This window comes from Xenopus laevis, chromosome 9_10L, assembly GCF_017654675.1.
Source record: "Xenopus laevis strain J_2021 chromosome 9_10L, Xenopus_laevis_v10.1, whole genome shotgun sequence".
Classification (NCBI taxonomy): Eukaryota; Metazoa; Chordata; class Amphibia; order Anura; family Pipidae; genus Xenopus; species Xenopus laevis.
The window spans coordinates 52,778,567-52,793,459 of NC_054387.1; the positions used below are offsets into that span (position 1 = coordinate 52,778,567).

Consider the following 14,893-nt stretch of genomic DNA (forward strand, 5'->3'; position numbering starts at 1 on the left):
TTAATAAATATGATCATATCATCAGCGGAGGTTGCAGCTAAGCTCATTAAAATTCACCAGGATTCTAATTACAGAATAAAGAAGGAAGAGGGAGCTGGACAAACACAATCGCAAGCTTTGGATTTGCATGATAAAGCCCTTTGTAAGAAAGAAAAAGCTGTGAATTTTAACCATTCGACACGTGCCCTCTTGTGTCTTGAGAGAGAGCAGAAAGGAGAGCGAGCTCAGTGGCTTTTGGACTAGGATTTTCATTTGAATAACAAACCTTATATAATGTGAACATTAACCAACCATAAAACTCTATCCTATTACACTCCTTCATTTGCCAAATTAGGGGGCCAAGACTTGTTTAAGACACAAAAGGACGCTCCACTAATACTGCAGGTATAAATAAAAACAAATATATAGGGGTCCTTTACTATGATCTCTGATGTAAGTGCTAAAGCATTTGCATTATATGGGCCCCTGCCCACAAGCCAGTTACCTCCAGCCACCACCATTCCTTGCTGCAGAACACATGGTCATCTTTAATTTTTAACAGCAAAGTAAGTATCACAGGGAGTGGGACCAGACTGAGCTGGAATGGAGAGGGCCAGTGGACCCTTTGGTGGCAAGGTGGTGGGCCCTAGAGTTGGGTACCTGGTGGGCACCCAGTTATTCCAGTCCAACTCTGCCCCTTGGTGCTCATTCAAAGAGCACTGTCCCAATTTTGACAGCTCAGCCCGCAGTCCCAGATTCTTATTAAAATGTGCCGCATTTCTCTTTGATCTGCACTGATGCCAAAAAAAAAAGTCTTTTGGCAGAGAGCCCAGAATACCCAGCACCTACACTTAGATACAAGTGTAACTTGTGACTTGCAGCTTAAAGGGCAGTTCCACCTTCATAACCAAAACTGAAATAACACATAAAACACAACCCTAAAACCCCCAGAAATGTGTTTAAACTTTCCATAACCTGACAAATCAGACATCAGGAGGCTTGGCATAATCCACATGGAGCTGCTGTCCATGACAATCTTTGTAGCAGCCCTTTCTATTATTACTTACACAATAAAGGCAGACATAGATTGATCCACAAATCCGATTCTGTACTAAAGTAGTACTGCTATTAAAGGAGAAGTAAACCACTTGTAAAATAGGTATTTTTCACTGTAAAAAAAACATAGCTTCTGGAAAACAATGTACAGTAAATGACTAGCCTTGTTACACACAGGCGGGTTCTCCTTATGACAGAAACAATAAACAGCTCAGAATTTGCTCCTATTATTATTATTTTTTCTGATCACTTATGTACAAGGCTGCCTCTGCAGTGCACAACAATACCCCAGTCTGTGCAATTTTTTAGCAAAGATATGGGACAGTCCAGACTCTGAGGTACCCCATTGCCACACCCCCCCCCATTAATGAACTTGTTCCTTGTCATTTAAAAACTATCAATGATTATTAGAGTCAGCGAGAATTGCTTCAATCAGCCACTGACGCTTTAAAATGAAAAACCTCTTTTGTAAGGACTGACTTCTAATTAATCAGCTAAGACTCATATCTAAGGTCAGCAAAACCTCTCAGTCCGGATCACCGACCCAAAGCCCTGCCTGCAGCAGATCAATACTAATGACCAGCACTAACCAGAATATTCCCTGAGGTAAATTGGAACCTGAACTACTGCCATTTGGAATTCTTTAACGGTCAACAACTAAATGGGGCAAAAAACGATTTCCTTGCTTGTCTGACTTGAGCTCAGGACAAGTTCCAGCACTTCATAGATTGTAGGACTAAGTCTACACATAAATCAGCCCTCCATTACTTTACTAAAAGAGGCACCACCCACTCACATAAATTCAGTTACCACCCACTGTGCATAGACGTGATACCAAACAGCACACATAATAATTTGGTTTAGACATACATACAATTAATTATATAACCATTTTCAAGGGATTCCATCACCACCACCACCACAAGGAAAGCAAAAGGATTTCTACCCAAGTGGAGAAAATGGGCCTCTGAGGTTTCATTCCTTCTGTGTCTCTAGATAAGAGCAGAGGCATCTTACATTAAATTTATCACTTGAACTTTATGGAGGGGCATAAAAATCCTAAGGTTGCAGTTATGCAGGAAGAGGCACAGGAGCAGAAATGTAGGAAAGTTAATTAAAGCCGTGAAACTGTAGAATCCTGATTGCACTTTTATTTCTACCCTGAAGCTCCCAGCCAAAACTTCCATATTTAATGATAATTCAAATAAACAAACAAAATAGAAAATAAAGAAAAGTTAAAACAGGTTTTAGAAAAAGGGAAGCACACATTGCAGAAATTGTTCTGCTTAAAGGCAAACTGCCCCTTTAATGCAAAATAATTGTATATTGGGTTAACAGCATTGTATGTTCCTTTGCACTTGTCACTTCCTGTTCTGCAGAATGCGGATGAACTCCCATTACTTTCATTTTCATATTCTTGTTTGATTGGAAATTGCTGGGACCATGCGGCCACTGGGCGGCGCTTCATCATATCCGACCCTGCTCCCTGTCATATGTATAATTACAAAATATACAGAGACTGAATGCTCTGGGGCTGGGCATACAATAAATTGTACCCTCTTTACACATATATATAAATCCTAGGGATGCACTGAATCCCGGATTCGGTTCGGGATTCGGGCAGGATTCTGCGTTTTTCAGCAGGATTCAGATTCGGCCCAATCCTTCTGCCTGGACAAACCAAATCCAAATTTGCATATGCAAATTAGGGGCAGGGAGGGAAAACGTGTGACTTTTTGTCACAAAACAAGAAAGTGAAAAGTGTTTTCCCCTTCTCACCCCTAATTTGCATATGCAAATTAGGATTCGGTTCAGTATTCGGCCGAATCTTTCACGAAGGAAAGAATAGTGGATTCAGTGCATCCCTAATAAATACAAATATACAGAGATGAATGTTTTGGGCACACAATCAGTTATATCTGCATACAACACTGTCTAAGGGAAAACATGTGGCACCTCTCTCCCATATTTACAAATACAAATATAAAGTGAAGGATTCTGCTGGGCGCACAATAAGCTATATCTTCATACTGTACAGTTTAGGGGAAACAATACTTACATTTATACATATGGATACTTTTACAATTCACTCTAACCTTATAAAGGATTTTAGGGAAAGAGCAGCAGCCGTATCAATAAAAAATCTCATTATGTAAGCTATCCATGCTCTGGCAAATACTGTAAAGTAAGAAGAGAAGACAGATCTGCTGGTTTATTAGAACATGACAAGGATATGACATTTTGTTGCTCAGTCCTGGTGAACAGTTTGGCTGCTCCCGGTGGCCTGTCCATTGCTGAAATTGGCTGTATGTGCTGTGTTTGTAAGAGGGTGATATTGGTCACAGAAGTGTGACAGGGCCAGACAGAAGGGCCAGCTGATGGGACTAGTATGGGAAAGTCACTTGCAATTAAGACAATACCTAGACAAGTTGACTGCTCAGTATTCTACTCACTCAAAAGTCTGTTCATAAACAATCATTTCAGGTTTTGCTAACACTGGGGCCTGAAATAATGGGTTCGCTGATTTGCTTTGAAAGGAGCCATTTTGAATGCAAATTAACTTCTTTGTTGAAAGGAAAAACTGTTGTCATTTACTGTTCCCTTTTCCAAATACAAACATCATATATTTGATTCATAGTTAAATTGGTTTGAAAAGTCCATCAAGTTCAACTCCTCCAAATGAGGGAGGAGCTCCTGCTCTTTCAAATTTTCCTTATTCTTCCTCTAATGAATGGAAGTTGCTCCACTGGCAGAAGCCAGAAAGTTAGCTCCACCCAGTTAAAGGAACCAGGAAGTTGAGCAAAACAAAACAGAAAACAGCGTTTTCAGAGAATATGTTATCAGTTACAATACTTTCTCAATGACTGACCCATCACTATACTTTTATTAGGTTTCAGCATCCCATATATATCCATGTAACTCAAGCTCCCTTGTTTGCTTAATGTGCTGCATTTTCACACCTTATTTAAAAGGCCAAGGCACAAGTAATGCATTTTGGGCACAAATCACCCATTTTGTTCTACCAAACAGCAACCAATAATATAATCAATAATATAATAATCAGCAAAGAGGGAAAAGCTGAATATATGTGGTAGGTTTCCCAGAGAGGCCCATTTAATAACAACTCAATTGATTGTATGATTGTCCTGTGGTCTAATTGACTGGCTGTTGACATCACATATCTTTTATGCATGCATCTTGCTTGGTCTTGTAAATGATATTTATCCTGCATTCAAGGTCTCTTTATATCTATTATGAAATCCCCTTTAATAAAAAAAATGAAATGTACAAATGCAAAGGGGAAATAAGATAAACCTGTTAATATCAGCAGTGTAGTGAGGTAAAATCCAGAGAGGTTTATCTCATTAACAAGTGAGATACATACCAACATATAATGCATCACAATAAACATCTCCCACATGTATGTATGTAGTTGCACCTGTCAATAGACACAGTGATGCATGTATGTACACATGTAGTTCCCTTCCCCACAGAGCTTACAGTCTAAGTTAATTAAACTGTACAAATCCTTCAGGCAAAAAAAAAGCAAAGTATAAGAATCATGGGCACCTGCACTCCAGACTGAAGAATAAAAACAGGCAGAGAGGCAGATTATTAGAACAAGTGGAGCTGGAACAGGCATCAATTAGTGAGGTGACTCTTGCCAAAAATATACCAGCTGGCTGACAGGCTCTTAGCTGACTGGTACTGAGCGTCTTGTCTCAAATGTACATTTTATCTGTTCCCTTTAGTCCCACTCTCAGTAAGAGCACAGCGACATAATTGTGGCAGTCCAAATTGTGGCATTGCATTGCTTTAATTTCTTTATAACCTTTGCATGCATTCACTACCCTGAGTTCTATTTCAGCCAGAGATGCAGGTACTTCATCCACATATGCTTCTATGGTGGGTACCAGTGTGTCCCTCAGTCTATCCAGATGTACTGCATGCAAGTGTGCACAATAACAAAGGAAAACCTGGGAATTTCCATCCACCTTCACAATAATTCCAAGTAGGGTTGCCACCTGTCCAGTTTTGACCCGGACAGCCTGGTTTTAGTTGGGCAGCCTGGGTCAAAACTGCCAAATTAGGAAAATTGTGCAGGATTCTCTTAGATTGACATGGCGGTCAGGCAATCGCCAAGTCATAGCTCTATCCCATGATATCACCTGGTCCCATGGACCCATGATGTCTCATAATGTCACTGGCCCACACCCCTGCCTGGAACGTTTGGCAGAAAAAGCCTCCCAACTGTCCTCCTTTTGCAGAACAGTTCTGATCTTGAGTGAACATCCTGGATTATAATGTGAATGCCCTGCATTGCTTGGATCCTCTTCTTCCCAGATAGCTCTTTGTTTCATTCATCTGCAGAAAACAATCCAATTTTCCATTGTGGAATGCATCTTGGATTTTTTCTTCAGATACAGGAAGCAGAGAGAGCCAAGTAGGGTCAAACAGGCCTTTCAGGGCAACGGAGACTGGCCTGCCATGGCAATCGGTCTTGTTGAACCCCACCGGCCCATGCATATGGGAAGACTGTGCAGTGGAGTGCAGGAATGCATTTGTGATAATTGGCGCCAGTGGTAATTTTCATGGGGGGTGCATAACTCGCAATAGTCTCGGTTTTGCCAGCTTAGCCTGCAGTCTCGGATTCTTATTAAAATGTCCCACATTTTTCTTTGCACTGAGCAGCCAGAAAAATATACAACATTTCTGAAACTTAATTAAGTAATATGCTTTTGGCAGAGATCCCAGAATACTCAGCACCTGCACTTAGATACAATTGTAACTAATAAGATAGGCAGGTCTCTTGGGGGAACTGAGACTTGTGGCTTGAAGAGCAATTTCATTTGTAAAATTGTAATAACGCACACAACATGCACCTAAAACTCCCAGAAATGTGTTCAAAGTTTCCATAACCTGGCAAATTTTGTAAAATGAGCGTAGTATTTACATATTATACATTTTGGGAGGTATCGGAATTTGGTGTGCAAGAGGGCGTCTGAGTGGTGAGCCCTTATCTGGGGGGGGGGCAGTATGGCCTTAGCTCAGGTTTTTGCAAGTGTAGGTGAGTTCAGGCCCAGGCCTAGGGTGGCAGGATTTTTGGGAGTGCCATCCTGCCCAACCACACCCACATTGGTTCAGAAACACTGGGGATGCGCAGGAGATACAATATTTTTTTACATTTTAGTTTTTTTTTTAGTTTTTTCCTCATTGCTCTGGTCTTGATAAAAATTTGAGCAAATAAAAGGGAGGGGGCAGGGGCGAAGAACTACAGCAGGCCTAGGGGTGCCCGCTATGAAAATCCGGCCCTGGTGAGTTAATGCTTCTGATCTCACTGGCTTGTCTGGGGTTAATGGAGTGCTCATTGTCCATTTTTGTAGTACTCTTACTGGCTTGTCTGGGGTTAATAGAGTGCTCATTGGCCATTTCAATAGGGATCTTACTGGCATATTTATGGTTAATATGCTGATTATTCATTTTCTGTCAAAATTATACTAGAATGTATTTGAGTAATATGCTGGTTATCCATTTTTTGTGATTATACTGGCACTTCTGGGGTGAATATGCTATTTATCCAATTTATTTGGTCATTATACTAGAACTTTAGGGTAAATTTGTCCTTTGTACATTTTATTTAGTGATTGCACAGGCACATCTGATGTTAATATTTCTTTATCCATTTTATTTAGTTATTATAATGGCACATCTGGGACGTGGTCAAAAATGTTCGCTCCTCTGCATGCGCATGTTTTTTAATTTGTTCGCTTTCTTGAATATTGAGAGGTTTGCCTTAAGGTGGCCATTCAGGTAGAGATCCGCTTGTTTGGCAATTTCTCCAAACGAGCGGATCTGTCTCCGACAGGGCCCAACGATCAGATCATAATGCAGCCAATATGTGCGCTCGGATAGCGGGACCACATCAACAAACAGATGCGGCCTCAATCCAACGGGAATTTTAACCTGCCCGATCGACTTCTGCCTGACTTTTCGATCAAGGGCCCCCCACACAAGGGTCAATAAGCTGTCGGCATCTTTTATTGGCCTGTGTATGGCCAGTTGTAGAAGTTCAGTTCAACAGCTGCATCAGAACACAAATTAAGGGGTTGAATTGTTGTGCAACTTCTACACAATTTGAAAATAAACTTGTCTGTAATTACTCTATATATACACTCAGGATTTTCACCTACCACTGACCAGCCAACAAAGAACTGGCCTAATGAGTAAAGGAACATTTATATTGCACCATCTGCTGGATTTAGTTGGAATTACCTCATGGAAATGAAATGAAGTAACAAGCATAGGTCTACTGAATGAAACATAACAGGAGTAATTTACAAAGGCAAGAGCAAAGTGCAATTTCAGATGCAAATTGGGACGTTTTATACCCATAATGCAGCATTTTTCCTCATTATTTCACTGTAGTTGTGTTTGCTTCAGTTGCATCTAATGCGTCAAAAGGGGTGAAAATCAGTTGCATCTAGCATTTTTAGAGTAGGGGTTGCGTCACTCATTCAGTTCATTGGGTGCAAGTCTGGTGTGTCTATTGACACAAGCTGCTGTGGGAACCCTGTTGCTAACTCCAGGCCCAGGGTGGCAGTAGGCACATTGTTTACCAGAAGAGACAGAATGGAAGCAATGGCTACTAAAATATGGACAACCCATTTTAAAAAAAGACTGGTGGCAACACAAACCTTAATGATATGTGTACTCTCCATTGTTTCCTTTTTAGAGCACCCAAAGTTGCAGGTATGTTCCTTAAAGGAAAACTATACCCCCAAACAATGTAGGTCTCTATTAAAAGATACTGAGTAAAACAGCTCATGTGTAAAATCCTGCTTTATGTAAATGAACCATTATCATAATAATATACTTTTTTAGTAGTATGTGCCATTGGGTAATCATAAATAGAAAATTGCCATTTTAAAAAATAAGGGCCGCCCCCAGAGATCGTAAGATTCACTGTGCACACATACAAACCACATGTAAGGTCACATGAGCCAATTAACAGACAGAGTTCTGCCTTTTGCTTCCTCACTTCTTCCTGTTACAGTTAGTGTTGTAGTATTTCTGGTCAGGTGATCTCTGAGGCAGCACAGATAGAGTCACGAAATGGTGGTTCAAGGCAAGAGATGTAAAAGGGCAATATTTATGTAAATATATATTCCAGTTTGGTAAGATTCTTTAATATGTCATTCAATTTGATATAAACTATCTGTTGCTTAAGTATTCATTTTGGGGGTATAGTTTTCCTTTAAGGATTAAAGGGCCCTTCTCACAAGAGCTTAAAATTCAACAAGCCCCTGGGCTGCTTGTGTCTAAAAGGAGTTTCCCCATCGAGTTTAATTTTAACAAAGTATAAATTATAACGAATAAAGTTTATTTGGTTTATATCACAGAGATGTTGTATAAATAAACAATAATAAATGTACAAGGCAGAGGCAGCTCAATAATAATGAAGTGAATAAACCGGCGGCTAATGGGTTTACTTTACAATATAAAGCTATCAGTAATTGTATAAAGCCAGACAACCATGAAGCCAGGACGAGTAATCAAGGCATTTAATGTCACTTGCTTGGACTCGGCCATGACTTTAATTACTAAACAAATGAAGAAGCCATCAACCAGACTGAGGATAGAGAAGAGTCAATATCAGGTCTGGAATTAATGATTGGTCACTGGAGGAGCCTCAGGAAAGAGCAGCACAATTGCTTGGGTGGATTTGACGGTTGTGGTGGGAATCAAGTGCACCACAGCATGTTGCAGGCCATGCAATTCACATAGGGGCAAATTCACTAACCTGTGGAGTTGCGCTAGCACAGGCTTCGCCACACTTCGCCAGATGAAGTTTCACCAGGGGGCCGCTAATTCACTAACATCCGAAGTTGCACTCGCATTAATTCATCAAGCAAAGCAAAGTTACGCTAGCGATGCCTAATTTGCATATGGCGCCAAGTTAAAGCAAATACATTACACTACACAAGCCTGAGAAAGCTTCATTTTGCTCTATACACGTGCCCACTGTATAGTTTAGGTGCCATATGTTAGGAAATGTAGGGGGGAAGGAGGGTACCCCCAAAAAAATTTACAATCTTTTTCAGCCTATCACCCTTAAAAAAGGAAAAGACGCCAGCGTTTTTTGGGACTTAGAAAAAATTTCAACTTTTTTTGAAGCAATCGCTATCTACTCTATTGCACTTTGCCTGGTCTCAGGTGGCGAAGGCAAGTCTAACGCAAGAGGTAATGTTCAGTAAAATGCGCAAGTTAGTGAATTAGCGTAGTTACGTCCCATTTGCCATAGCGCAACTTCGCCTGGCGTAAGGGTGCGAAGTAGCGCTAGAGTAGGTCACTTCGCTAGCGAATTTACGTCAGCGGCCGTTAGTAAATTGGCGAAGTAACGAAATTACGTCACACTGGCGAATATTGATATTGATAGGACCCATACACAGGCTAATAAACTCTCAACTTGGTATGGAGGGCCGGGGTCAGCAGCTTTTTTATTGACCTGTGTATGGCGAGCTTAAGTCTTATGGCTAGAATAGAATTCTGAGCCTGATAATGGCAGTTTGTAAAGGGTGCATCCGTAGCACAAGCGAGGTCCATGTGCAGATTGTTTTGGTTAGGCGTGACTTAATCAGCCAGACCACACACACACATCTATTTAGTGAATACAGAGACTTCCAGTATAAATAAATACCCAGCATCTTCTTCATTAAACACTTGGAGCAAATAATGGCAATTTCTCTTTTTTGGGAAAGGCTCCAGCAGAAGCTTACATCCTGTGACCAGGGCATCAATCACATATGGATGGATATCTGAGCTCGGACTAATTGTATGTAGATATGACAGCCACTGACTTGTTGGCAGATTCTGGTTGTGTGACTGCTCCCTGCTGCTTTGCTTTCCCATGAAAGAACCGAAGGCAAAGATTGCTTCAACAAAAAAAGTCCTTGCAAGATGCAGAAGAAACGTAGGGATGCGTCCTGATGAAACAGTCAAGGATCAGAGCAGATGAATCATGTTTGTTGATGTAATGTATCAAGGCATGTCCCATATGCTCCATGCTGGCTGCAAAGCACAGGGGCAACATTCTAGAAAAAAATAAACATTCACGGGTGAATCGCAAAATGGCATTCATCTGGAGCAATCCCCCCCCCCGTATGCGGCCAAGCTGAAAATCCAGATGTTTTTGAGAGTTTTGCTTACAAATGTTTTACTGCAGGTTCTATGAATGAATAAGAAAGTGAATTCAAGGCCAATGAACCTCAAATAAACTTTTAAATATGATACCCCACGTTTGTGGCCCCATTTATCTCTTAATGGAAATCTCTGTCCCGCATCAGCCAATAATAGGTAACTGTTGAATCATGGCACCTTTTTGGAGGAGGTTCCTACAGGGTTGGGACTTTTATAGATGGGTGAACAGATAGAATCTGTTGAATCATAATCATTTGTTGGATTATTGGACAACCAAGGAACTGGATCAGGAAAAGTGGCAAATAATCAGCCTCTGCTGCAATAAGGATTCAGACAAACTAGATTTGAGAAGAGAGCTATTTCATTATAGCACAGGGGAAAAGTATATTTATAAGCCGTATCTAGTGCATTAGGGGACACAGAAAGTATTGATTGTATTTGTGCTGTGACTAGTCAAGTATTTGTTGTGTTGTTGGAGGAGGATTTAGATACAATTAACATCAGGTTAAAAGAATATACATTATAGAATATGCCAGTTGAGATACTTTTGCTAATCTTGGTCAAGACCACAACAGGAACTTAAAGTACCACTATACCACTGGACCAGCCTCACTCCAAGGACACTATCAAGTTGCTTTCTCTGTCTCAATGCCATTACTTATTGTCCTTTTGTCTGGCAATCTGTACTGTTTATCAGTGTGAAATTATTTTGTAGGTCACAGAATCCTTGAAAACAAAGAATGTGTTCTTTGATCTTTATCTCTTATTAAAATGGCTATCTTATCTCTATGGCTTCCTCTATATGCAATATATACTTTGCTAAATATTCCTCCATTATGAGATTTGTACATAAACTGCAACTTCTACAACCTCCACCCGAGTTTATCTGCTAGGCCCTCACTTCTGTAATAAAAAGAAGCAGGTTGCTGTTTTGGTTGCCTGGTTTTAATTAATTAAAGAAAATTTTGTGTTTTTTTTTTTTTTAAAGAAAGGCATTGAAGCAGGCGTTTAGTTCCAAAGCTTTGGCAGGATTTTTGTCATTTATCATGGAACTTTCTGATTTTGAACAGAATTTTAATTAACGTCTTTATCTTTAGAACAGCTTTAATGTTCTAAATTACTTTATTTAGCTTACTTCCTAACTATATATATATATATATATATATATATATATATATATATATATATATATATATATATATATATATATATTTATAAACAATCTTGACGGCCCAGTAAAATTCACTGCCACCACCAGTAGTTGTTCTGTACAATTCCTTGATTTAGAGATAACACGAAAGGGTCAGAAGCTAGAGTATTCCCTTTATCGTAAAACAACAGATCGCAATACTTTATTACATTTCAATAGTCAACATCCCAGTTCCACAAAGTTATCTTTACCTATTTCCCAATTCTGTCGGGTATTACGAAACAATTGTACTGCAGAATCAGTGGAGGCACAACTGTGTGAGATGGAGGGGAGATTTCTAGTGAGAGGATACCCTAGGCGACTACTTAAACGGGCATTATTTATAGCAAGACGTAATGTCCAAGGCTTGGGACATAGAGGTCAGGACACACAGCGATTGGTTTTTGCTTCTCGGTTTTCAGGTGTATCTGGACCTATTCGTGATGTGGTATATAAAAATTGGAATATTTTGCAAGCTGATAAGAGTCTAAAGCCGTCTGTGTCTAAATCCCCACTGATGGCGTATAAGAGGGGCGCTAATTCACGCGATTTGCTGGTTAAAACAGATCCCATGAAATGTTATCAAAAAAAGAATCCTACCTGTTTCCTAAGTCTGAAGATGGGTTGCTACAGATGCCCCAGTTGTACATCATGCCGATATATGTCGCCAGGACAAAGTTTTGTGCATCCTCATACGGGTAAAAGATTTTCCATTAGGTCACATATCACCTGCACCACAACACATGTTATTTACCTGATTACCTGCCCGTGCGGTCTCTCTTATGTTGGTAAGACCGATCAAACTTTGCGTCTCAGAATGGATGGTCATAGATCCGCTATCAGCACTGCGTTCAGGGACAATAAATCATTGAAACCTGTGGCGAAACATTTCTTAGAAAAGGGGCATCATTTACCCACTTTTAAATACATTGGCATTGATCATATACCTCCCCTTAAAAGGGGTGGTGACAGATCCAAAATGCTCTTACAGAGGGAATGTTTTTGGATCAATAAACTTAATACAATGGCACCATATGGGCTTAATGAACAACTGTCCCTTACATGCTTCCTCACACAAAGATAAAATACTTTTTGAATGTATCCATTATTCTCTGTTCTGATGTGTTTATTGATATAAGTTAACTTTGTTGCAATGTTGCCAGATTAGACAGATACTTTATTATTAAGATAATGATACACAGAGAGATAAGAGGTAGTTTGGATACTCTGTGATACAGATTTGCATATCTTGATTATTCTTGTCAGTGTGTGTATCTTCTGATTCCCTGTGTTCAATTAATTATGTAAATTTGACTATAAATTGTACCACAACATGTGATTCTGGATCTTGATAACAGTCTTAGATCCTGACCGAAACGTTGATCCTTGCGACTATGGTTTTAATCTTTTGATAAATAAAGAAACAAATTTTTTTAAACTCCAGTGTGGGCTGCTTACAACTGTGGATTTGATGTATGAGAAGCGCTGCTGCAGCACCCGGTCCTGATTGCCCTGAAGGGAGTGCAGAGACCTGCCTGGGTTTCTATATATATTTATCTATCTATCTATCTATCTATCTATCTATCTATATATATATATATATATATATATATATATATATATATATATATATATATATATATATATATATATATATATATATATATATATATATATATATATATATATAAATATATATACATATAGTTAGGAAATAAGCCAAAGTGATTGTAACCACTCCCAATATTTGGGAAAATGTCTCAGGTGCATCCAGGAGAAATGAATATCCTTATGAAAGAAATGGAGGACTCATGTTTTGGTCCTGCTACAGGATTTCTTGAGAATGGTCCTCTTAGCAGGTCTGAAACATTGGCAAAAATTTTTTTTTCCCACTCATTCGTAAGTCCCGTGAGTGCTCCATTTTTTTCATGTGGATATGTATATATATTTATGTATATCCACACCTAAGCCCTCAAAGCACCCAGATCTTGCCTTTTCCCTTCCCAGATCTCCTATCGATCCACTCTCTTGTGTAGTGGCCTTGCTCCCTTTAATATCATTCGCCCCATGTCACGCCCCTATTTACATCATGATGAATCCCCTTTTGTCCCCGCCCCTGTCCATTCAGTAAAAATAATTGAAAAAAATGGCAACAAGGTCTGAGGCTGCTGTTTATCCCAAATGACCCTATTGTTGCCTTCTTTTCAAATTGTTTCCATCTTGTCCTAATATTTCCTTGTTCCTTACTGTCTCCATCTTGCCCCAATCTAATCTTATTTTCTCTATTTTTTCCAACTACAGTACAGGTATAGGATCCATTTAGGAACCAATTATCCAGAAAGCTTCAATTATGGGAGCTCATTACTCATAGATTCCTTTTTAATCAAATTATTCAACATTTTAATTTCCCTTTTTCTCTGTAATAATACAACAGTACCGTGTACTTGAACCCAACTAAGATATAATTCATCCTTATTGGAGGCAACACAATCCTAATGTTTAAATAATTAATTAGGAGGTTCCAATTACGGAAAGATCCCTTATCTGGAAAACCCCAGGTCACATACCTGTACAACAAATTATGCAGGTGGTAGGGCAACTCCTAATGACGCAATGGGCTAATGTATACTTAATTATATAATAATTAACTCAGCTGGTGAACAGCGATAAGTTAAAGTAAGAATCCCTTAAAGGAGAACTAAAGCCTAACTAAAGAAGTTGGCTAGAAATGTTGTACATTATGTTTTGGGCTTCTGTAACAGCCCAAGGCAACCACAGCCCTTTAGCAGTAAAGATCTGTGCCTCCAAAGATGCCCCAGTAGCTCCCTATCTTCTTTTCTGCTGATTCACTGCACATGCTCTTTGCTGCTGTCACTTACTGACCTTAGGGATCCACTCACAATATACAGTACACATAGAATAGAAATGTCCCAGTATAAGGCTGATTAATAATTAATACAGATAATTACTACATGGCAGCAGCGCCGCACGGTCCTAGCGCCCGCCTTCCCAGCGAAAAAACTCAGGCGCAGCTGGTGTAGTTGAACGGGGACGCAAACGTCCCCATAATGCGGCTGGGCGGCATGCCGCCCCTATTTTTTGCTGCCCTAGGCCCGGTCCTATGCGGCCTTGCCGCAAATCCGGGCCTGCGTGGCAGCACAGAAACCAGTGCAATTAGCATCAGAATTTAATAATCAGATCTATAGCATCAGCTTATATTACAGGCCAACCTCATTTTCTGCTTGATAATTTGTACTGACCCTTAATCTTAGATTCTCAACAGCTGCTCAGAGGCCACTGAGCATGTGAGTGTCACAGACACTTTCCAAGATGGTGACCCCCTGTGACAAGTTTTAAGTCCTGGATCATTGCTGCTATTGAGAAGCTGAAACTCTAGGCTGGTGCAATAAGTTCACTACAGTTTATAGAATGTGTCATTTTAAGCCATATTCATAGTTAGGCTTTAGTTCT

General features: G+C 39.8%; 1 protein-coding gene and 1 long non-coding RNA gene across 2 annotated transcripts in view; one reads left to right on the forward strand and one right to left on the reverse strand.

Moving 5' to 3' along the window:
- The window catches only part of glp2r.L (glucagon-like peptide 2 receptor L homeolog), a 106,833-nt gene that overhangs the window by 19,457 nt on the left and 72,483 nt on the right, over positions 1–14,893 (forward strand). The gene's annotated exons all lie outside the window — the stretch shown is intronic.
- On the reverse strand, positions 8,400–13,016 carry LOC108701190. Its single transcript, XR_001933123.2, has 2 exons — positions 12,023–13,016; positions 8,400–10,127 (listed from the first exon to the last, which is right to left on the reverse strand). It is a non-coding gene; the product is annotated as an uncharacterized LOC108701190 (long non-coding RNA).